This window comes from Pseudorca crassidens, chromosome 2, assembly GCF_039906515.1.
Source record: "Pseudorca crassidens isolate mPseCra1 chromosome 2, mPseCra1.hap1, whole genome shotgun sequence".
Taxonomy (NCBI): Eukaryota; Metazoa; Chordata; class Mammalia; order Artiodactyla; family Delphinidae; genus Pseudorca; species Pseudorca crassidens.
The window spans coordinates 78,614,029-78,639,185 of record NC_090297.1 but is presented as its reverse complement, the minus strand read 5'-3'; the positions used below and the strand labels follow the sequence as shown (position 1 = coordinate 78,639,185).

Genomic DNA, 25,157 nt, shown 5'->3' with positions numbered 1-25,157 from the left:
AATCGTTGAAGACAAAATAAATATTTTATCCAGCATATCCCACTGAAAATATACTCTAAATTTTAATTTATATTCTTCTCGGTGTAACATAAAAATCCTAGCTAAAGAGAGCCTCAACATGAAATGTTGCAAAAATAAGAAAAATAAACTTATTTCCATCTGGGGAGTATTACAAAACTATTTAATATATAAAGTGTATATGGATTTGCCCATGTCTTTTATAATATAAGCTTTTCAGTAAGTTATCCTGAACTGGGGTGAGGAAGTTGGGGGGCTATGTACAGTGGTCATACAGTATGTAGGGTAGTGGAGTATGAAGAGAGCTATATATATCATTTATTAATTTTTTAATTTATTATTTCTTTTCTGGGATGTAAACTATGTCCTAGGGGTAAACCAGAAATGTTGTTTTTTACTCTAAGAAGTTAAAATATGCTAATATGACCTTTCAAAAAGATACTGTTCACTAAGACCTGACATAAAATATGTGTAAATTAAAATATGCCATTAGAATGTTGGCAGCAGAAAACAAATCACAACGATGCAAACACAGCTAAATCTAGTAACTAACACAGAGGAAGTGTAAATTTCAAACATGGAAACAACAACATAAAACCCCCTAATAGCTCTGGGTAGAGAGGAATGGGAAAAGATCTGGAGATTTAGGTGAAGTTAATCTCAAGTCAGTGTTTATCAGCTCTCTTTTAGAAAAGCAAAAGGCCATCTGAATCAGCGTTGCCATCTCTTCCTTAAGCGGCCACTTTCCAGATCACAAGAGAGCCAAGCACTATAAAGCAGAAGACTCTTGTTCAAGTCCCAGCACGTCCACTTACTAGTATGACCACTGACAAGTCACATTTTATCAGCCTCAGTTTCCTCGCTCCATCAAATAGAATAAATGAATCCTATTCCAGACTGTTCAACAGAGTAATAAATTATACAGGAGATATAGAAAATGCGCAATGAGGATCTAAAGGCCATTTATTATGATTCCTGGGTTATTATTTAATTAGTATCAAATTCCACTAGGGTGGGAATAAATCCTGTTCCTAAATAGGGGACAAGTTTGGGAGGTCACAAAGGCTGTTCTATTTTATCTTGAAACAGAATGACAGATGTTGAGGAAAGTCCTCAGGTGAATTGATGAATCAGAGGGCCAGGAGTATACCTGGGTGTAAAAATAGAGGCAAAATACTATGGTTGTACAGGTCTTTCAAGAGTCTCTCTTAATGACTTGTTTTCACTTTTAATCTCATCATGTATTTGGCAAGAAGAGGCATAAACACAAGCTTCTCACAATTAAATTCAAACTTAAGAAGTCCACATCTATCTAGAAAAAGATAAAATTAATTGCTCAGCGCTCATAGTGTATCTTGGCTACTTAATGCTAACACAATGATGCCAATTACTGATAATATCACAATGCTCAAAGCACCTGCATTTTAAAAGAGATTAAAGTTCTGAAGGCTACTGGAATAATGGGATCTTATAATTTAAATTACCTCCATGCTGCCAATAAGAAAAAGAAAGGGAGGGAGGGGAAAGTACAAATGTACCAGGCTGAGTAACTACAAAAGATTTTCCTCTCAAAGCAAAATTAATTATGTAGTAAATAATATTTCACTACAAAAAACATCAGCATTAGAGTGGTATAGTCGGCATAGGACATCACAAATTTAAATTCTACAACCAACCCTGCTTCCCGAGAAAGCTTGACCACCCAATAAGGTGAAGGGGCTAAGTGCACATAGTACTGTGATTTTGCACTTTCCCTCCCTGCTACAGAAAGAGGCTCTTCTTTGCAGAATCTCACTTTCCTCCCCTCTAGTCATTTGTATGGATCCCTTCTTCCAAAAGAAAGAGAAAGAAGATACTACTGGCTTTAACTTCATTCAAACATTTAAATTGAGGCTACAATCTTCCCATCAAACTGCCTCTCACCTCTTCTCAACCATCACACCTCCTTTAGTGTCCCTCCACAAGACTGGAGTTCAACCAGGTAGACAAATAAAGGTGGGGAAACAAGACCGGGCTTTCACTGGGGGAAAAGTCCGTCTGATTTAGTCCGCAGAGGAGCTGCCAGGGAAATGAAGAAGCAAAAACTCTGCGCATAAAACCAACCTTTCCTCTAGCATTTTGTTCTCCACCTATGCACTTCTGAGATGGAGTAAGACAAGCAATGTGAAACTGTAACCTACCCAGTGAATTTGAGAAAAGTCGTTCTCAATTTTACTCTGATGAAAAATGGCATTTAATGAATAAAGATGTCAGGCTTCTACCTTTAAAAGTACCTCTGTCTCAGCAAGAGAGGCTGGCTAAGAATCCCCAACTGGAATTAACAAGCCAGACATCAGACTAAACATCTCAGAACTAGCTGCCCCTCATTCCCGGTCACTACCTTTCCAGTGTGTGTCTGCATCACGAACTCCCTCAGTTCCTGACAGCCTGCTCTTCCAAAATGGAAAGCAAAGAGCCTGGACTCCTCTGTTTCACCGGCTGAAGAGCTGGTGAGATTTCTTAGCCCGGACACCAAGCCTCTTGCTCCCCTTTCCACCTTACAAATCACCCTCAACTCATCCTCTTTCTCCCCCAGGTCCCCACCCCTCCCACTCACATTACTCTTAATAACACCCAAGCCACCCATTTCTGTAGATAACCCCTGGCCTGGAGAACAAAGTGAAGAACAAAGAGCCGCTGCTTCAGGCGGCAGCAGGAGGAGAGGCGAGGGTGGAGAGGGCAGCTGAGGACTGGGAAGCCTCCCGGGCACAAGCAGCCCAGCCTGGAAAGCTCCTGCCTAGGGTGGGTGAGGAAGCGGGGCAGGTCCCGTGGGCGCCGCGTGCTGCCACGTGCCTTATCGCCGGGGTCCAACACACCCGGGTAGCAAAGCCACGGAGTTTGGAGAGATCCTCCTGGACAGAAAGCAGCCAGGGGGGCGCGACCTAGAAAAGGCACGGCGAGTGAGGCTGCAGCGCGGGAGCTGCAGATCCGCTGAGTGACTGAGTGACAGCCCAGCGCCCGGCCCGCGGGCTCGCAACCCAGCCCCGCACCTGGACCAGGCGGCCACCCTGCTCCCTCAGGGCGCTCTCCTCTCCGGGGACTGGCTTCCGGCGGGCTCCGCGAGCTGGAACCGGCGCGACTTCACTCTTCCATCCTGGGACCCGGCGGCACGTTACAGACAGCCCTGCACTTCCTGTTTGAAACACAGGGGAGAGAAAGACCGAGAGAGATCCGAGTGCCGGCCAAGCGGAGGGAGGGACGCAGGCCGGCGAGGAGAGCGGACGAGGGGGCCGCGGGTTGCATAACCACCGCCGCCCGCCTCGCACGGTCCGCGGCACCCAGCGCTCTCCCGGAGGGCGACCCGCCACCCCGGCGGCCCGCGAGGTGGCTGCCCGCGGCCCGGCCTCGCCTCCCCCTGCCGGCGGCCTCGCCTGCGGCGCACTGGCAGCCCTTCCGTTTCCAGCCCCCGCCTGGGTTTCCCCCTCCCCGCGCGGACCTAAGTCAACTACAAGCTGTCCGCCTGCCTCAGTGTTCCTCCTTTCCTCTCCTCTCCGCCCCCGGAAAAAAAAAAAAAATCGGCCGGAGGGGAAGGTATAAAGACAAGCTGAGCCTTTCCAGGGGAGAGGAAGCTGGATTTACGCACAATTTTAAACTTAGCCACATCCCAGTATATCCACTACAGCTCAGCTGCCGAAAGAGCTTCTGGATGGGAAATTACTTCTCTTGCGCCTGGCTGACTCAAAAGGGAGAGCGTTCATGCAGCAGCCACGAACTGCCAAAAAAAATAAAAAAGTATTCCGGGCTCCTAGGCTGTCTACTGGGATCCTTACCGGCACAGAGCCCTAATATTTACATAAACCAATTCCACACAAAAGATCATCATATAGTGCATTCTTCCAGAAAACAATTAAGTATTTCTCTGGGCGTATGAATCACAGAGCAGTTCCAAAGTTCTGCGTTTGTCCATTTTGTCACCCTCTGACTTGGGTGAACTTCGGGGTAGTGTTTAAAAGATAGTAAACAGGTGGTTTAAGAATCTGCCACAGGCAGAGTGTACCAGCTCCAGGAGTCCGCTTATGCGTTCAGTGCCCAGTTTCTGGGCTTCCAGGTGTGGACAGATTCACCGGTACCCTGCGTGCCCTTGCACACGAATCTATCAGGTTGCAAGGCACCTACAGCACTGTCTCTGATAAACAGCTCCTTTTATCATCAAGGTGATAGCTTAAATAAAAGTTATTCCTGTTTCAAAACTCAACATGGAGAACAGAATATAAAGGATGATTATTCTACATAAAAACTTAAATTTTGACTGAAAGAAAGAAACTGATGGACATTAAGCTCCTGCTAAGCGTCAGCATCTCATTTTAATCTCCCTTTAGTCTTAATATTTCCCAACAGATCTGCAAAAGTCCTATTCTCATATTCCCAATTGAGGAAGCAGGGTCAGAGAAGTTAAGTAACTGTCCTGATGTCTTAGCTAGAAAGTGGTCAAATGGAGAATTGAATAAGAGTTCTTTCCTAAGTGTAAAATCTGGGCCATTTCCTCTAAGCTCTGCTTATTCTCAAAACAATAGTGAATTCTCAGAGAAAAATCAAGCCCATCGACCATCTGTGATCCATTCCTTCATCTCCAAACGAGCCTGCAATTCCATGCTATCACTCTGTTGCACTAGCTAGGCTCCTTACCCACCTGAATAATACCTTGATTACTTGAGCAGAGGACACCGTGCTCTTTCCCATTATCTACCACTGGCTCTGTCCGCCTTTTCAGAATTACTCGGTGGCAAAAGTTCAAAAGGTTCTAGGATAGCCACTCATATGCCAAGGTACAAAGTCTATCCAGTTCAGAACCTAATCTGCTGACTAATGTTTGTTCCCTGAATTCTCTTCCAACTGGGCCCTTTCAAGAGGAAGGCAAACAAACAAACAAAAACCACACCACACAAAACAAAACATGCATGGACTCCACTCTTAGTGAAACTTGAAATTCTCTCACTTTCCATCTCCTTCTGCTTTGGCACTTAGTTCGCACTCACCTGTCAACAGCATGCTGCCGTGAGCCTCCTGACAAGCCAAGAAACAGAGCATGTATTAAGAGGTGATTAAGAAGCTTGGCAATGAGACCCCAGATACTTGAGCGGAGAGTGAGGGAGAAAGTGAGTGCTTTTGTCTTGTCTGCTGATGAGCTATGTCTCACTTGCCCTTCCCCACCACCTCACTCAGCAGCACAGACTCTGGAGCTGTAGGGCGTGCAGGTGAAGGGCAAGGACAGTTCAAGTGTGCCGGTAGGGGCTGGGCAGGGGCAGATGCACTCCCGTCCTTCAGGTTCGCACAGTGGTATGCGGGCTTATTACTAAAAACCTCCTGAGGGATCTTAGCATGCTTTTAGGTCCAGGTCTGCCTCTGCTGCCATCATTTTCCTTCTCTCAGTCCCTGGCTTACCCTGGGCCTGTCCACTCTTCATTTCTTTTCACAAACCTAATGCTTCTTCCCAAAGCACTGCCATTGCTTTCCCACAAAGTACCTGGTGGGAGGGAGGGAGGAAGGAGGGCACTGAACTCAAAACTTCTCTCAATTCTCTCATTTAAAAAAAAAAGTCAATAATTACCATGTTTTGGATACAATTCTATTTTAAAATACCTTTTGGTATCCCTGCCTTCATTTCTGTTACTCATAAATCCAAGAGCCTAAAAGGAAAACCTCTAAAGAAAAATGAAATTCTTGAGACAAAGCAAAGGAAACATGCTTAAATTAAGCTGTCTGGATCCCAAAGTTCATAGTTTGGATAATACAACATCCTAAGACTGCATCCATTCCTGACAAGTATATAACCTAACAATCACAAGACCAAAGCATCATATCGTACTTTCTCACAGCTCAGCTATTCTCCTGCCCCTTCTGTATTTCATGGAAAGTGTTTCTTCCTTGCCACCGATAGGCAGAAAAAAATATTAAAATAACAACCTCATAAAAAGAGAAAAAAAAGCTCCCAGGTAGGCACAACTGACTCCACAAAAAATAAAACTGATTTTGGAAGAATACTGGAGGTTAATTTTGCAAGTCTCCACTCCCTAAGTACCACAGTCCATGGACCAAGACAGCAAAGTGTGAAAGCCATTTTAGAGGCTCCAAATTAAGTGACAAAAGATAGCTTTCCTGAGGACTAATGGGTGTGGAGAAAGAGATGATAAACTCATATCCCAAAACGATGCTCCTTATCTTTCTTCATCTTCAAAGAGAAAGACCTTACTTTGGTGATTAAAAATGTCTGCCACACGATTTGTCTGTGTGAGGAATCTTGGCCATTATTACAGCTGGGTTTTCTGCAAACAAAAAAAGAAAAATGACAACAAGCCATCTGGTTACCTAAGAGACTGTCTCTCTGTAATAGCAGCCTTCACAGCGGCATCCCTGTCTCTGTCTTCACTTCCAGGGTAGCACATGCAACAGGCTTTTCTGTGAAGGAGGTCTCTGGCACTCACACTCATCTCCCGGCCTCTACAAAACCTGGGCCGTGGCTTTCAAGGAAAATGTCTTCAGAGCCAACTGGCTGGCTTGATTGGCATTTACCCACGGACGGTTATTAGCCATTTTCAAGGAGCCAGAGTGTCATTTCCCATGGCAAAAATGTAGCAAGGGGATGCAAATCACCTTTTTAAAAAAGTCTGCCTGCGAGGTGCTTTAGGCTCCCTCCTAGGCACAAGAGTCTCCTGGTTTCAAGCAAGTTGAGAAGGAAAACACTACTCAGAACACCTGCAGCATTACTTGGAAGACCCAGCTACACGTCAGAAACACAGGCTTGGGTGGCTACAGGCGTGAGCTGGTATGTCCCTGAGCTCAGTGCTTCAAAGCACACACATCTTGAGCAGAATTAGTAACATTTACATAGGACTCACACATGCCCTGCCTCACTGGATTCTCAGAACTGCCTTTGCAAGGAGGTCTCATTACCACTGTGCTAGAAGTGGAGCTCATAGGTGTTGTTCTCAAAGCAGTAGGTAATGGAGCTAAAATTCACCCTGGGTCTGTTCTTCCTCTGGATTGAGAAGAAATGAGTAGGTGCATTTTGGCTGTGGATTTATTATTCTGTGCTACACATCTTTTACTCAGAAGAATCTCTCTCAACTATATCACGTGATTTCATCAACTTCCCAAGTTGTTTGAAAGAGTAAACTATAAACATGCATTTTCCAACGGGCCAACTGATTCTTAGCAATATGTCAATATAGATTAGGTTAAACATGATCTTAGGTTGCAGCTGAAAAGTATTTAATAAAATAATAAATAAGACAGATCCACAGGTCGATCAAACTGTGATGGACAAAATCTTTTTTTTTTTTTTTGGTCTGAGTTGGGTCTTTGTTGTTGCACGCGGGCTTTTCTCTAGTTGCAGTGAGCGGGGGCTACTCTTCCTTGTGGTGCACGGGCTTCTCACTGCCGTGGCTTCTCTTGTTGTGGAGCACGGGCTCTAGGGCGCGTGGGCGTCAGCAGTTGTGGCGCCACGGCTCAGTTGTGGCTCGCGGGCTCTAGAGCACAGGCTCAGTACTTGTGGCACATGGACTTACCGTTGCTCCACTGTGTGTGGGATCTTCCTGGACCAGGGCTCGAACCCGTGTCCCCTGCATTGGCAGACAGATTCTTAACCACTGCACCACCAGGGAAGTCCCAATGGACAAAATCTTAATACATTTTTTCCAAGTTTCCCCTCTCATTCTTCAGTTAGTATGCAAATATACATGTAAAGTGAGCCATGATGGCTGATGTACTGTGATTCAGTGAACATAAATATGAAAGATTAGCAGGAAACCATATAGGCTTGACTAAATGCAAATACTTGTACATAAGTTAAGAGTATTCAAACTGTTCCTGGCACAGACTGCTAACATGAACAGCCTTGGGTTATTTACTGACTGTTGATCATGATGTGTATGGTGTAGACTAAACACTGTCCTATAAGACATTTTTCTTTGGAAGGCGTGTTTTGTCTGTTCATTGTCTGTAGTGGGTATTTCTGCCTCCTTATTAAAAAAAAATTTAAAAATTCTCTTTGGGCATCCGTTTAAAAATAATACATTAAAAACCCAACAACTTAAAATGATTTAACAGGTCCAATAAATAGAATGTTTATTACTAAGAAAATAATGTTCTTAAAAAGATTTTTTAAATATATAAATATCTACAATTACACACTGGGAAGTAGCAATATAAGAGTTGATAGGGAATAAGTCATATTGTCTACTGAGTATATCAATTCTCAACCACCTATTATAACGGAATCTTCAAGAAGAAAAGCAATTTACAAATAATTTAAGGTGGCAAAGCTGGACAGTTTGATCTTCATCTCCTTTCCTTTGCCTGCAGTGGAGTGACTAAGGCAAATAGCATGAAAGAAACAAAGTGCCTGGAAAACCCAGAAACGTTATTATAAACTTTTGAAAGATTATTCATCAATTTTTAAACTAAACCTAGCTAAACAAATTCCAACCACTTTACATGTATTGACTCAATTATTCTGGACAACTCTATGAAGCAAGAACTACCATTACTTCCATATTACAGACCAGGAAACAGACAAGAGCTATTAAGTAATTTGCCTAAAGTAATACTACTAGCAAATACCAGAACTTGGGCAGCCTGGCTGGCCACAGAATCTACTTTTAACCAACACATTTTACTACCAATGGGGTACCATTGGCTTGGGCTTGCTTTCTCCAGCGTGAAAGTTCACGGGGAATAGTCCCATGCTAAGGCAGAAGGAGAGAAGTGAAAGGTCAGGGGTTTTCCTTTCTACAGCAAGAATGGAACCACTGGTTGTACACGGTCAGGGATGCAGTGCCTGCTACATGTTGCTGAATAAATGAATATTTAAAAGAAAGGAAAAGATATCTGCCGAACAGCCAACTCAGGAAGAAGGGCTGCTTCCTTACCTTGACCAGAATCCTGGATTGCAAGGCTCCAGGATTGCCCGCCTCCAGCACAACTGAATTAGCAAGGGAAGGGAATGCACTGAACTCCATGTGCTTTGATCTTGACAAAGCATTTGATAGTGCCCCATACAATTAGGATGGCCAAATCAACTGAAACTTACGTGGCTACAAGAACCACACAGGAGTTAAGCAGGCTGGAAAGAAAAACACTGGATACATCTACCAGTGTGATGAAGAAAAGAACCACAAGGAACAGTATTCAATCTGTATTCAAGTAACTTAGAAATTATTCACACTGTTATAATCAAATTTGCACATAACGTTAATCTGGGAGGGGTGAAAAGGGCAAATGAGGGCAAGCCAAATGACTTAGTTAAATTAACAGAGAGGTGAGGAAAAACAGGAAGTTTGGTTTCATTTCTGTTCTCCCTTTAATTTTCAGGGAGGGGCTGAGGATGCCCATTGGGTAGTAACCGCCTCTAGACCTGAAATGCCAAGACTGAACTAAAGGTAAAGTAAGCAATAGCAAACTGGATATGTTTAAGATTTTAGGACCTTCAGTCTGAACTTCAAAAAGCATGATCCTATTATTCCACACACCATCAGTAAAGTTCCACGGGAAATAATATTCCTTTCAACAAGAAGACTTTGTTAGCAAAACTCAAAGAAATGAAGGGGCTCAAAGGCTGAATTTAGAGGTCAGATGAAAAAGTCAGTGGTGTATGTATAATCTGGCCCCACTACAAATATGCTGCTCAGGCAGAAGGTCATGAGAATGGTTTGTAAACATACGGCAGGATAAAGAACAGCGGAGAAGGAAGAGAGAAGAGAGCAAAAACTTGGACTAACATTATTTTTTTAAGCATAAATTATAATTTCTAATTTTTTTTAATGTTGAGAAATTGCTTCTCCCTTGGTAGAACTGTTTGCTCTCCCAGCAAAATTTATACTTTAAAAGTCAGTCGTTGATTTAGAACTCAAGAAATGGAAGCAGGAGGGGTCTGCAACATTTGGAAGAAAAAAAAAAAAGGCCTAACTTCATGCTAGGTCCCAGGAAATGTACAAGTGAGCATCATACCACTCAACTCCTAAGAGACTGAAGAGCTGAACTATTAGCTGTGTAGCCACCATGCCCCAGGCAGCGGACTCCACAGCTGATGAGAGATTGACTGAAGGAAATGCTGCATGTTCCATTTCCTTCGAAATAAACAAACAAAAAAAGCGGGTGGGGCAGGGTAGGGGACTTAACACAAAGGCATAAAGTTTAGAGCCATAGTGCATTCTATTGTAGATGAATGGGAAAATTTATGTGAAAATGATGGTGTTCTGAGATTATTTAATATCTATACGGAATAATAAGCAAACGATGAAACCTAAATAGACAGATCTTCCCCAAGGTTTGATTCCTGGCCGCCTCCTATGGTTTATAAATCATCCACACGATGGCAAACTCACAATTGGCCTCAGAATGTCTACAGGCCCTACTCCCTTATCTGACTGCACTCAGAATCACCTGCAGGCTTTTAAACAGAATGTCTGGGGCAGGGGGTGGGTGGGTGCTGCTGGTGGGCATGGGGTGTTCCCAGAATCTGTATGTTTAAGGACTCCCAGGTGACCCTATGCTGCAGTCTGGTTGGGGAACCTTTGCTGCACACGTTCTACTCCTTTCTAGACACTGCCACCAGAATCAGTCACATCAGAGACTAAATGATTCCCCTTCTTAAGAACGTTTAATGGAATAACCTTCAAAGGCAATGGAATGGAGTCTAAATTCCTTAGCAGGACACTTGAGACCCTCTGTGATCTGTTCCCAAACTACTTTTCTGCCCTCCTTCCCTCCCACATCCCTCACTCTGTCACAGCACCATTCCCAGAACACATCACACGCTTCTTTTATGTCTTGGGCACTTGCTGCCCCAATGTTCCCTCAGCGCTGCTCAAGTTATTTTTCTCTGTGAAACCTTCTCTGATCTTTCCAATCAAAATCAGTCTCTCCTTCCTCTCAACAAATGTTCAAAAAAATTAGCTCATGCAGGAATTACAGCATATACCGCGTGCTGAGCTGAATTACACCAAACTGCGTAGGTGGTGGTCTCCCCCTGAAAGCAGGGGCATGTAACACACTCATTTTTCATACTGTGAATGAGAGACAGACCTAGGCTCAAAGTTTAGCTCTTCCGGTTACTTACTAGCACTGTAACCCTTGGTAGGTTATTTAAATACTATGAGCCTCAATTTTATAATCTTTGAAATGGGACACACACAAAATGATTCCTACCTTCATGACTAATTTGAGGATAAAACAGGAAAAGTGGCCCAATGCGGACCACCTAAAATGCACCAAAATGACAGCTGTTGTAAATATCATTTATCAATTTTTGCTTCCTATCCTACCAGAATGCATTGCAGACATAGTAAGAGTTCCAGAAGTATTTGCCTCCACTCAAAAACAAACAAACAAACAAAAGCATTTGCTTTCAAAGTAATAAGCAGTGATTTCTTAAAGCCCTTTCTCCTTGCCCGATTTTGTTCTGTTATGAAGGGCATTTCATAATATTTCTATTGAGAAGTCATCTTTCCTTCAAAAATCCTTCAAAAATCAATGTACAAAATTCTAAAGAACAAGCCCTGTCTGTCCCTCCTCCTCCAGCTTGGCTTTCTGCTTTGAACTACAGTAACTGCACTGCCCAGAGAATTGCCCGCTTCACCCTCACAACAAACAGCACTTTGTAGGCAAACTGGAGGCAAGCCCAAAGCAGGAGGGGGCACCAAGGAAAAGGAGTTTGGGCCAGAAACTGAGCGGACACCCACATTATCATCCACACTGTACCACAGGTAAGGAGAGAACAGGAAAGGAAAGAAGCTCAGATCAACGCAAACCTTCCCACCAATTCCCAAGCCTCCAGCTCACCACTCACCCAACGGGAAAGACTCCCGAGGCTCACAGAGCGCACGCGGGTCCCCAGCTGCCTAACACACACGGCCATTGTCAATAAAATATCGTCCTATGTGATAGCTTCTTATCCTCACCAAACCAATCCTATTGCCGTTATCACCCCACCCCCTCCACCAATTACAGGGGATGAAACCCAAGTCGAGAAGTCCAAGGCCACACAGTCAGTAGCGATCAGAAGAGTGCCAGGACTAAACTCAAGTCATCTAAGCTCCAAGTCCTTGGCCCTTCCCACGGACTTTTATGAAGTGTGAAAAGCAATTTTTAAAACTTTCTCAGAAGCTCACCAAATCCACTAGTTGTAAAGGTAAGAGTTTCTGTCCTCTTAGAAACAAATCTGGTGCCAAGAGTGAGGGCTGTCACAGCAAGGAGGCCCCACCTGCAGCCCTTAGAATGATCAGTCCGGTATCTTAGGACAGTGTTCCAGGAAGACCCTTTAGTTTCTGTTCCTAGACAGAAACTGTCTCCTGACAATTCTGTTTGTTCATGTGGTTTGGGGAGGAGGTATTAGGGAAGGAGTATAATTTTCTTTTTTTTAAAATCAAACCCTGCTCCTGAGTTTAAAGCTGAGGTGATATGGAAAGCAAAAAAAGTTTGTACAGCCTATGTGCAATCCTTGTCATGAGAAGAGTACAAGAGGCCATAACGCAGTCCTCAAAAGCACAGATTCTGAAGCCATGACTGCCTGGGTTCCAATCACAGCTCTGTCGCTTCCAGCTCTGTGGCCTTGAGTCCCCTGGCTGCTCACAGAGATGGGGAAGTACAGCCAGACAGGGCAACTGGGCCTTGTTGTTCTCTGCTACAAATGGGCTGTTGTGAGGAACACATGACCTAATACATATAAAGTGCTCCAAGCAGCGCCAGGCATGTGTAAGTACTACGCAAGTGTTTCCTATTATTATTTCCAGAATAGATTACTCTCTACAATTGTGTTCTTTTTCAAGTGTATTTTAGAAGGCTGAAGAAGACTTCTTGCACAATTTGTTAATCCATAACGCCCCAAACCAGCACAACGATTATTTACAAATTTCACTTCCTGATAGGATCTTCCAGGATTTCCATCTGTGGACTAGAGTCCCCAGAAGAACAAACAGTGGAATTCGAAGAATCTTCCTCCTTCCCAGCAACAGTGCAAGTAAATCTGTACCCATTCTCTCCATACTACAAAGGGGCTTCCACGCTGAGAAACTAAATAAAACAAAACGAAGAACTTATAGCATTGAACTAACTAACATAGGGGAACATCTGTAAAATTTGCTTTATATTCTGAAAACAACCAAAGCGTTAAAAATTTAAAGTTATACCAGCTGAGAAAGACATGGTTCAGGTCACAGAGGGACGGCAATCCTAAGGACTGGGATAAAACCTGCTGATGAATCAAAAGGTTTATTTCCCAGAAAATGCTGGAATTCCAAGAACAATGTGCTACCCCTGGGATGATTAAGAGAAAAATGGTTTTAAAAATCCCCTCTCAGGCTAAAAGTCTAGACTCAGCTAGTAACAGAGCTGCTAGAGTATCACCTCTCCTCTCCTTCGGAGAGGGCGTATGTACAACAACAGATTAGACTTAAACAATGGAAGGATTTTCCCCAGGACAGCAGATAAAACTAAAGACAGGAGCACTAGAAGGAAGGGTCACAACACAGGTCTGGGGTCATGGCCTGCCCGGGGGCACCCAGCCAGGAAGAGGGGCTAAAACTCAGCCTGCACTGACCTCCAATCAGCGTGCCTGGTGGGGCAGGTGCAGCCCTGCGGCCACTGACTTCACACGAAGGGACCATGGGGGCTACACCAGTGGCACTGAGCACACCAGCCCCCCGCAAGCCAAACAAGCTGGAGTCCAGAGCCATCCGGGAGCGGCGGGGCTATCGCCGCTCAGACAATGCCGTGGTTTACGGGGTGGGGGAAGAGTGCTTGTCTGTACCGTGGAAACGTTTTCAGCTTTCCTGGTTTACTTTGTGACGCCAGCTGTCCTGTCGTCGCCTCTTCCTTTCCTCACTCTATATTCTCCTGACCTAAATCCTTTCTTTTCCTTTTCACTCCAATTCTCCTTTTCAAGAAGCCACCACACAAGTTGACGTGCACACTAGGAACGGCAAAACAACAGCCCTCTGCCCAACCAGAGCTTCTGCGCTATTTCTGAATATTTATCACATCACAATGTTCCCTTCTCATGTAAGGACTCCTCTTTCATCTCCCTCTCCTCCCTATAACCCCCAAATCAATGTTAAGATATAACGGAGTATTCCTCTTCACCTATCTTCTGGGGGGGACGATCCTTCTTGCCCTCCAAGCGGCTCTGACCCTTTGTTCTCTACCAAGGGGCCCACCTGCCTCCCCCCCACCCCCGCCCCCGTATCTTCTCCTACCTGCTGCATTCCCATACTCCGCGTATTTCTCTCTGAGTCTGTCACTCCTCAGGCAGGACAACCCCTTCAAATGTAACCACTCTGGATGTAACAAACCAAATTTAAAGGGCAGAAATTGTTACCATTACAAGTATGGGGATTTGGGTTTGTTTTGTTCTGCTTTCTGTATGTGTGTGTGTGTTGTGTGTGTGTTTTGTGTGTGTGTGTGTGCGTGTGTGTGTGGTACATAAAACGATGACATCATTTTGCTTTGTTTCCACTTTTTAAAAGTGTATTATGCTTTTATTTAAATCATATGCTTCCATTTACCTGGCCACTAAAGGGCTATCTATCTCTAAGGGCCTAAGCTCACAGGCTGTATCCAGCCCACAAAGCTATTTTGTTTGGTCTGCAGGAAGTTCTTTTTAAAACGTCGTGTTAGCCAATCTTTTAAAATCAGGAGATTTTTAAGTAATCCAGATTTCTGGCTTACAGTGAAAAAATCAGAAGATCTGTCAAGACTGGCCCACATTCCCATATGGCAACAGTTGGCTGCTGAACAGATCTGCTCAACAGGCCCCTTTTAGACAGGACCTGCAGTTGCTGGTTCAGCCCAGGTTCACCCCCCACTCCCTCCTGATCACCCTACCCTGAGGTTGAGTACCAGCTGTCATAAATTATCCCATGTGAGGCCCGCTTCGGGCAGTGTTTGGGATATGCCTGAGACCACAGCTAGCATCTAACTCTCTCTGGTTAGAGCACAAATTACAGATGTAATTATAAAGTTTCTGCTTCGTACAGAATTTTCCAGGTACAAATAATTCATAAAGAAAAGAACTTAGAACTAAACAAAAAGGAAAATGTCCCATAATAGAGAAATACTAGAAAAGAACTAAGTTGAAAGAGAAAGCCTCTGGGTGTGTGTGCATGCGTACGTGCGTGCATGTGCGTGCGTGTGTGTAGGAAGGGGATTCATTTGTGCAAGCTGTGTAACACTGCAGACCATTTCCCAATTTGTACTTGGTTACTGGCTAAATGTTAATATGAACAATAGAACCATTAAAGTAGAAACTCTAACAGAGTGAATTCACTCCACTGAAATAATTATATTGGAGCATAATCAATCTATGAACAAGACAGACTACATATCACATAGATATATGGATATTTCTTGATTCATCATCATTAACTCAGAGGATATGGGTAATGATTACTTGTCTTTAACTGCATATATTTGTGATAGCATTTATTCAGCAAACATTGGGATAAAACACCTTAACAAATATTAGCTACATCTTTATATATTTATGTACAGTAGTGTTGTAGGGTCAGATCTAATTAGGAGGAGGGCACTCAGTGCGTGCTATTACAAGTGGCATTCTATCACCAATATTGATGATAAAAGAGAATAGGGCTAGAAAAAGCACCAAAATAAGTGATTTTACATTACCCTCTCAATTCTAGAATCAACTTTCACTCAAGTGGTTTTACCGACAGGTTGACGTTTTCTAAAACCACTGTGCGCTGATGAGAGCTCTGGCCTGGAAGCCTGCAGAGCTGGGTGCCCCTATAGCTCTCCTCAGCTGTGTACCCACGCTTCAGATCTGGTCCGTAAATGAGGAGCATGAACTAGACAAGCTGTAAGGTCTCTTTACACATCAAAATTAGATTCTCTTTCTTTAAAAGAAATATTAATAATATTATAAAATGAATACAAAGAAATCTAAGATAAACGAGAAGAGTGCAGTACATTAAGAGAATGAGTTTTGAAATAAACAAAACTAGCTTCAAATTCCACCTCCACCACTTCTTTGTGATTTTTTTTTTGCAAATCACATAACCTCTCAAGCCTCAGTTACCTCATCTCTAAAGTGGGAATAAGTCCACCTTCCACTCAGGATTGTTTTGCAGATTAAATGAGAATGCATGTAAATTCCAGGGCATAGGTCTGGACAATCTGTAAATGCCTAAGAAATGATTATTGTTATTAGCTATGGGTATTCCATAAATCGCTCAATTACTTCTTGACCAGTTCAGTTTTAAAAAAAACACTAGTTATATCTGATAATAAACTAATTTTAAAAGCTTATTTCAGTAGGGTGCCATTGCAAGAATCATGGGGGTCATTTTCCAAAGACTTTTAATATTCAAATAATTCTCAGAACTGGCTTGGGAACAAGAGAATTTGACAGATGGCACTTCATTCCCAGTGTGATGGGCATGAATCTGTCCCGTCTCCACTGAGTGAGCTCTGCAGAGGCAGCTTCCTGGTGGCTGACAGCCTTCAGAGAGAACGGCTGCCTTGCACTTCCTTCCTTCTCCCTGCTTTGTAGAATTCATTGCAGTACTGGTGATCTTTTGATGCTGAGATTTAGCAATGGGATTTATGGGTTGCTGGGGAAGTGAAACCTTCTCTGGCAAAGCTCCTATTACCAGCAAGCAGAGAAGGAAAGTAAAAGGTTTTTTAAGGAATTAAATGTTCATGGGATTTCCCTGGTGGTGCGGTGGTTAAGAATCTGCTTGCCAATGCAGGGGACACGGGTTTGAGTCCTGGTCCAGGAAGATCCCACATGCTGCAGAGCAACTAAGCCAGTGCGCCACAACTACTGGGCCTGCGCTCTAGAGCCCGCGAGCCACAACTACTGAGCCCGCGTGCCACAACTACTGAAGCCCACGCGCCTAGAGGCCATGCTCCGCAACAGGAGAAGCCACCGCAATGAGAAGCCCGCACACCACAACAAAGACCCAACACAGCCAAAAATAAATTAATTAATTAATTTTAAAAAAATGTTCATAATAGAATCTAACATCGATATGTGTGATCCTTCCCCAATAGCAGGTGTCAAGAGGAGGACATGGACATCCTGAACACCTCAGGGAAGTAGTAATTCCCAGACTTTTGATTGATACCACAGACTAGTAAAATTTCAAAAGAAGACTGTTATAAAACTACCAGGTTTTAGGTGACCAAGAAATGATACCAAAAGCAAACCATCACCATCCTTCTATAAAAGGAAAAAAAAAATTAACCCCTCAAAATAAGAGATCCCAAGATTAAAAAAAAAAATCCTTTAAATTGAACAAACTTAATACTAAAATTAAACACGAAAAGCCTGCTGCAGTCTTCATTCTTATTTTTCCATAGGCTGGTGTAACTGTCACTACGGATCCACTCTGGAAACAACTGCTCAAGAACGGACTGCAGGTTGAGCCCCTCATGCCATCCAATCCAGGACACAGCATCTCATGGAGGCACCAAGGGCCACACAGTGGACATCTGCTGTCTTGGTCATCATCTTCCAAGGACACAGATGTATCCTTAGAGCTCCTCGTCTTAACTACCAATTGTGGGCCTGTCAGCCACAAATGTTTCAACTTTCTGAAGGTTTCTCCAGTCAATACCAGCCTTTCTGTACAACTATGCAAGATGGTGGTTCTCAGTCTTGGCTGCACACCAGAACCACTTGGGAGTGAAGAGGGCTCTTTTCAAAATGAAACTCCACTCCCAGAGACTCTGACTCAATAGGTATGGGGAAAGGTCTGCGCTCATGTAACTTTAAAACCTTCCCCAGGCTGATTGTGATGCCAGCCAGGGCTAAGTAAAACTGGTACCCTATTTTTTTTTTTTGCGTTAATCCTGAATTTATATCTTATAAAGCTTTAAGGAATGCACCTCTTCATGCATTCCTTCAGGTGTCAAATACCAATGCAGGGCCTGCCACGTGTGGGGCCCTAGGAAATCAGTGGAGCACAAGACAGATACATCCCTGCCTTCACCACACTGACAGAGTACTGGAGCAGGCAGACAAGGAAGCAGGCGATTGAAACAGCACATTCAGGTTTGCTAGGATTAGGGAAACAATCCAGGTTTCCTTTGTCCCTAATCTAGTGGTTTCATGGGCTTCAGAGACATCTCCTCCCAGCTGTCTTCTTCCAGATACTAGAAACTCTAATATTTACATCATAAAAGCAGATGGGCAAGGCTCTGTCCTCATGGAGCTTCCATTCTGGCAGGACTGTCTACCCTTTCTAGGTACCGTTACGTTGCTCACTCCAGCTCTGGTGTCTTGCCTAAAGTCAGGTGCCCATGCTTTGAACAAAGCACGGTAGAAACTCAATTAAGACTGTGTTTTCTGTTTTGTTGCCAAAATCTTTTGATGAAGCTTAGTATTTCCTGTCCTTTTTAATCTGCAACAACAAGCTGGGACAACACTGTGCAAGTATTTTCAAAGCCCTTTCCTGGATTTTCCCACCAAAACATCATCCTGTGACAGCTCCATAATTCCCTCCTTAATACCTGACTTCACATTTGCCCACAAAGAAACTTACCTGCAAATCTTCTGATGACTAACATATCCCAGCACAGTTTGCCTGGAGTAAATCCCCGTTGGTTAGCTATTTCATAATTCAGAAGAGCTTACTGTCATCTGTAAACCTAGAAATTCCACTGGGTACTCCTTCTTTTGGATCAATTATGTAAGTAAGACCTAAGGGACCCCACTGTTTACACATCTCCAAGCAGAGATGTCTTTAGCCTTAGATTTAATTTGTGGTCTTTAAGGGAGGTGGATTCTAATGCCTGCTCTGTCACTACATCAGCTCCACAGGCCTCAATTTCCTCATCTATCTAATTCAAACATTGATCACTGCCATCTGTAAAATTCTCTCCTCCTACTCAAAAATGATACACTGAATCCTCAATCCCAAGGTGACTTCAACTTTGATATAGCCTTTGAAAATGTAAAAGGACAGTCTCCAAGGGTTTTCAAATATTTCCCCCCTCAAGAAATCTCATAAATTCACAAAAATCCCTTCTTCTCATAGGAATATCCTTCATCTCCAGAGGATACAGACAGGTTTCCCATGTGGGCTAGCACAGAAGTGAGAGCAAGCAGACTGTACCATCTGGACAGGCAACACACCTGCAACGAACTGGGGCACAATGGACGTTCCTAACAAAGAGGTTACACATTTTGGCTATGAGATCTGGAATTTTGTTCTAGCACTCTCTACACTGTTGGATGGCAACCACCTGAATCAAGTAATTTATTTAAATCTAGTTTGCTGGATAGATCTAGAACATTTGGAGAACTTGGCACTAAGTTACCTAGGACTTCTGACCTGTCCGCTTCAAAAGACATCCAAGAATGGTAATTTCCTAATGTCTTCTCAGTGAAGACACGTGAAATCTGCTAAGTGCGATATTACACCACCCACAAGCTAAAGCTTAGTACTGGGAGAAAGGCCTATCTCTAATGCCCAACACCCCCCACCTTCCCCAGATGCAAAGCTCTCACTAATGAAGTATTTCAGGCACACTAGCAAAAAAAAAGAAGAAAAAAAAACACTTAGCCTGAGTGGGAACAAACTTCATCCATGGTTTTTGCCAATACCAGTTATTACCCAGTTTACCTCTTCACAAATTTCAAAAGCAACTCGGATTTGGCAAGCTTCAGATTTGCACAGAACATTAGCAATGCTCTTCCAGATGTCTAAACAGAATTACAAAGACCCCAGAGGAGTACCGATTTCAGAAGCTTGCAACAGCCTGAAATAATTTCGAAAGGGCACCTCAGGTGCAAACATTAGCAAGAGCCTAACTCAGTGTAGCTTGGCCACGAACACAAATTTCTCAGACGCCCCTAAACTTGGGGCTAATCAACCCCCGGAATTCACCTCCATCACCCAGCACGCCCAGCTCTCAAACAGGACCAGCAGTGCCAAACAAAGTACTGGGTTTCATGAAGTACTAACATCAGTGACTACAAAGCTTTTGACAAAGTCGTCCTCCACTCCTCTCTCATGTGATTACGAGGCAGAACTAAGATTTTAAAATCCCGAAAGGCCTGAAGACTGGACCAAAATAAATAGGATAGAACTGAACAGGGACAAAAACACGTCCATTCAACTTCACACACACACACACACACCCAAATCTGCATGATGAATACAGGATGCAGCAGTTCATACAACAAATATCTGGGAGTTCTGACTGTCCAGAATCCTGTACATGAGTCTGTGATGGGCAGTTTTGTAAGCTTAAGCTGCAGAAAGTAGATGCTTGTGCCTTGGTCTCAGGAAATAGCTGTCCTACTGTACTCTTTGTGAACCAGATCAGGTCTCAGTTACCATATTCAATTCCAGTTCGCCATAACTTTCCATGAGAGATGTGGACAAACTGAGAAGACAGAAACCATGTCCCATGCAGGACTGTGAAAAGAATTGGGACTATTTTGCTTTGAGAGAAGTTAGTCAGCTGGAGGGCCAGGAGGGGGACGTCATTCTGTCTTTGCCCATTCGATGGGCTGTCCTGGGGAAGTGAGTAGTTCCAGAGGACAAGAATCAACAGAACAAAGTTTCGGGGAGGCAGTCTTCAGCTCAAATAATAATCATACACACAGTCCAAAGATATGATGACATGTCTTCATAAGTACAGAGGTCCCTGTTCCTGGTGGTGTTTAAACAAGTCTTATACTTGTGGTGCCTCACAAGTATAAGAAATTACTAAAGTAAAGAAGTTGGACCAAGACTTCTCTAAAATACCAATTTCAATTCTGTGATTCTCCACTTACCCAATATTATACTGCCCTGCTAGCTCATCTGCCACGATCTCTCAAAAATGCCTTTTTCTCTGATTAGAATTTGCCCAGATCCTAACCACTTCTGGCCTAAGCATAGCACAAGTCTCCTAGATTGGCTTCCCAACCTCAACATCCTTCCTCCCATGTCAAAACCACCTCCTTCGAGGCCTATTCTGAGATGTAACTTCACTTCACAGCAGCCTTTACCTCCCCTGTCTAGGCAGGGTTCCTCAACCATGGCACTGCTGACGTTTCAGAAGGGATAATTCTTTGTCATGGGGGATACCCTGCACATTGCAGGATGTTTAGCAGGCTCCATGGCCTCTACTCACTAGATGTCAGTAGCACCTGCCTCCTAGCTAGGACAAGCAAAAATAAAACCGTGCCCAGATTATTCCCAAATGTCTGCTGGGAGGCAAAGTCACCCCCTGTGGAGACCCACTCTTGAGGCAAATGATTAACACCACTGACTTGTGGTTCAAGTTTTCCACTAACTAGATCCCCTCTACCTCCCTTCATGTTCTCTGCTCCAGCCAGGCAAACCTATTTTTGACCCATGACACACCTCAACGCCTCCCCTAATACGTGCTCCTTCCCTCTTCCCCAACACACACAGCACTCCCGGCTGGCTCCAATCACCCTTTCGTCTCGGTATTCCTTGGCCTCCTAGACAAATGCAATCCCTTGCTTCTGGTGGTGTCCTCACGTGGGCGGTCTTACTTGCCCTCTATTCGTACGTACAAGAATCCTCTTCTTCCTGGTTAAGGCATCACAGCACCCACTCTGGTTCTCTGCTTCTTGCTGGTACTTAATAAATATTGGCTGGCATTTCTCAGAATGTCAACATCAGCTCCAATGATACATGAAAAATATGTGAAATCCCTTACCAACTGCCATTTCAAGTACATATGTAATCATGAGCACAGTTTTGACAAAACTTTGACTTTTTCATAGCTAGTACCAATTCACCTACAGTACTGAGACTGAACCAAGTCCGATCTCCAAAATACAGCTACCAAAATAATTCAGCTATTGGGACCTTACAAACACAGCACACTTTAAAAAAAATTAATCAAAAAAAGTTCTGCTCAATATAAAAATTAAGAAAAAAAAGGTCAAGCTTTGACCAAGTTTTTTAAATTCTGTAAACCTTGGCAGAAAGAAAAGGATACAAATATGGCTCAATACTTTAACCGTTGCATCATACACCATTCCACATGGTCATGAAGAGACTGGAGGGCTGGGTCATGTAAGGACAGTTTCCTTTCCAACCTTGTAATGTGTTAGGTTTTAATCAACAAAGTACACACTCACACACCCTCAATAAAAATGAGACAAATCTAAGATAAAATGTTCAAATATATAAATAAACCATGCCGATTTAAGATTCTGGATTGCTTTTTCCCCAGCTCTGTGGATTACCTAATCATTTCATGGGAGGCTCCCTTACTAACCTATAGAGACCAACAACTTCGCCGGAACCCTAGTTTACCTAATTTTCATCCCAGGATCTTTCCTATCTTGTTCTTGTATTTTAACAGGGTTTTAGTCACTTGATGTCGAATACAGGAAAAGAGACAACTCTCACCATGTCCTAGCTGATGGGAGGTGTCTGGTCAGTATTAATGGGCTGTAAAAATAAATGCTGCCTGAAGACCCCATTTACTGGGAATGGTGCAGGGTTCTGCCCACAGGTCTGTACCATGCAGAGGCCCCAGAAGCTCTGGCGGGGAAGGTCTGAATCACTGTCATTCTTGGCACTTGGAAGCGCCCTTCGGTTGCTTATGAAGTAAACAGCCCTAACCAGTACTGCAGACGGGAATTCCCTGCCTGCCCAGACTCTTCCAACGTCTGGCACAGAACACATAATAGGTGCTCAATAAATGCAGCCTGTCTAGCATTTTATTATCAAAGCTGCTAAGGAAAGTTTCCATAAGTCAGCTCTCTCTTTACTCCTGAATCTCTCAAAACACGTCCTCAAAGCTTTCCTTGCCCAACACGAAATATTTTTTTCAAAGTCAAGGAGAAGGAAAGGAGGAAATCTGCAAAACAGAAAGAGCCACATAGGAGTCCAAGTGGCTCAAGTTGGGCCCCACAGTCGGCTAAAGACTCCCCGATACCCATTCCCCATCCCCTGCGCCTCCTGAGTGCTCCCACACTCTCACCTTTGCACTATTTCTTTTCTGAAACCCTACGTCCCCACCTTCTGCCACATACACCCCCAACTGCGTATCCAAATGGGGCCGCATACCCCTCCTCTCCCTCTCCAGCAGGAACCTACCTCTCCTCCCCTCGACCTGCGGCAGCTCTTCTTTACCGTGGCTGGCTTTGTAAGAAACCAAAAACACTCATCTCTTTATCCATAAGGGATACCCCAAATGAAGGGGAGAGAAAGAGGAAGGCCCCTATCAACCCTCCAGTAAGCGGAGGTGATGATTCCCTGAGCAACCACCCCCAAGCCTCCTCCTTTCCAAGCCACTGAACGGGATTTGAGCAGAAGTCCGGCTCCCAAGTGCCCACGCTTCCAAACAAGCTAGAAGCGGATTATACCGGTACCCAACCCGGAGATGGCCCGGGGCGGGCTGGGTGCACCTGCGGGCCCCCGGCTCCCTCCCTCTCGCGCTGAGGGCGGGGCGAGCCCTCACTTCCCAGCCCAGCCCACCCGGCGCGGGAAGGAGGCGGAGGGGAAGCGTTTCTGGAGAAGTTGAAGGGCTCACCTTCTGGGCAGTGAGCCAGCGAGGCCAGACACCAAACACCCACCTCCGGGAAGAATCAGTGGAGCCGTAACCGGGTCTCCCCGCCCTTCCGATGGGGTGGAGGGAGGCGAGAGAAGGGAGCGCGCGTGGGGGGAGCCGAAGGGAGGCGGTCGCAGGCACTGTGCTCTCGCGGGGCCCACTCGGCTGCCGCGGCGCCCGCCGCTCAAACTGCCGAAAGCAGAACGATCTTCGGGCCCCAGCGAGCCGAGGCGGGCGCCCGGCCCCGCCCGCCTCCCCCGTCCCCGGGCTCCTGGCCCCCCGGCAGCGAGGTCCCAGCCGCAGCCTCCTCTCGGGCCGCGGCGCCGCGGGGCAGGTCGCCGGCGCCGGGGTGGCGCGCGTCGGCTCCGGCACGGCTCCCACCGGCGTAGCCCCCAGCCCCTGCCCCGGAGAGGCGCGCACCAACCTTGGGGGGCAGCTTGGCCGCCTAGCCCCGGCTTAGGCGGAGGCGGGAGGTGGCGGCATCACCTGCGGCGTGCGGTGGCTGCTCCCGGACGTGCCGGGGCGGCGGAGGCGCGCGGCGCCCAGGACCCTGCTTTCGCGGCCCCGCCCGCGGCTGCCACCTCGAAGCGCGGCGGAGAAGCCGGGGCACCACGGGCGGCGGCAGCGGCGGCGACGAGAGCAGCAGCACATGACTCTGTAGCGGGGGGAATTAAACAAAGCGTAACATGGACTCCGGGCCCGTGCAGGCGCTGCAGCTCCGGGGCCAACCGCAGCCAGCGAGCGCCGCGACTGGCTCGGCCGCAGCCAATGGGGCGGGCTCGGGCCTCCATGTGATGGCGAGCTCTCTCCCCCACCGGCTCTCCCGCGTCTGCCGGAGGTCGGGGCGCTTCCGCCGCCGGGCGTGCTGGCCGGAGGGGCGGCGTGGCGAGTTCGGTGGCCCGGGGTCTGACGCTGGCGGCGGGAGGCTGCTGGACTGCGCGCAGGTGCAGCCGGCGGGGAGGGGCAGCCGCCGTAGCTCGCAGTCGCCCCATCGCTCAGCTGTAAAACGCCCCCCTGGACAGGGCGCGGGGCCCGACGGCCAGTGTCGCCAGGCGGACGCGAGGCCACCTCAGGAAGCTTCATCCCCCCTGGGGCTATCCTGTCAACTCAAGCTCTGATAGTAAGACGGGGGTGGGGTGGGGGATGCGGTGAAATGGTGGGGGGAAATTTGAGTAAAAGTCGTTTCGGCGGCTTCCAGCCCTACGGTGAACGTGCTTTCCTAGGATTTGGGGCACACACAACTTTATCTTAGCACGAATAGCGTCCCACCCTCATTTGTTCAGTGTCTGCTATTAAACATACAACGAGAGAGTCAGTTCTTGTTTTATTCTGAGTCTACTCTTTCCCCCCCCCCATTCTTTTATGCCAAAAATGTCTTGTATCTGAAGCAGGCAGACGAAAGGTTGTCCTCCGCTAAGAAGTGTTTCCCAACATGATAGTTTTCCCTCTTGTTTTTGTGGTAAGATCAAAGAATATTTGCAGTCTTTTTCGTGGTTGGGGAAACGTAGGGGTCGAGAAATAACGTCAGGAGGGATGTTTGGAATTGTTGGTTTTTAACATGACAAATGGTTCCAGCCCAGTACTTCAATATCTCCTTTCATCTGAATCCACCCGTT

The 25,157-nt window shown here is 45.4% G+C and overlaps 1 protein-coding gene across 8 annotated transcripts in view; it reads right to left on the bottom strand.

Annotated features, from left to right (window-relative positions):
- Window positions 1-24,105, bottom strand: part of LRRC8D (leucine rich repeat containing 8 VRAC subunit D) — a 114,799-nt gene extending 90,694 nt beyond the window's left edge. The window contains exons 1-2 of one of the 8 annotated variants that reach the window (XM_067726840.1): window positions 23,966-24,105; window positions 3,048-3,190 (exon numbers count right to left, since the gene is read on the bottom strand). The gene's annotated coding sequence lies outside the window, so the exon portion shown is untranslated. Of the gene's footprint in view, window positions 1-3,047; window positions 3,191-3,493; window positions 3,511-3,640; window positions 3,657-23,087; window positions 23,396-23,523; window positions 23,661-23,965 lie in introns of those variants that run through there. The other 7 variants (XM_067726839.1, XM_067726841.1, XM_067726843.1 and 4 more) reach the window with 7 other exon arrangements.
- Window positions 24,106-25,157: the final 1,052 nt, after the last annotated feature.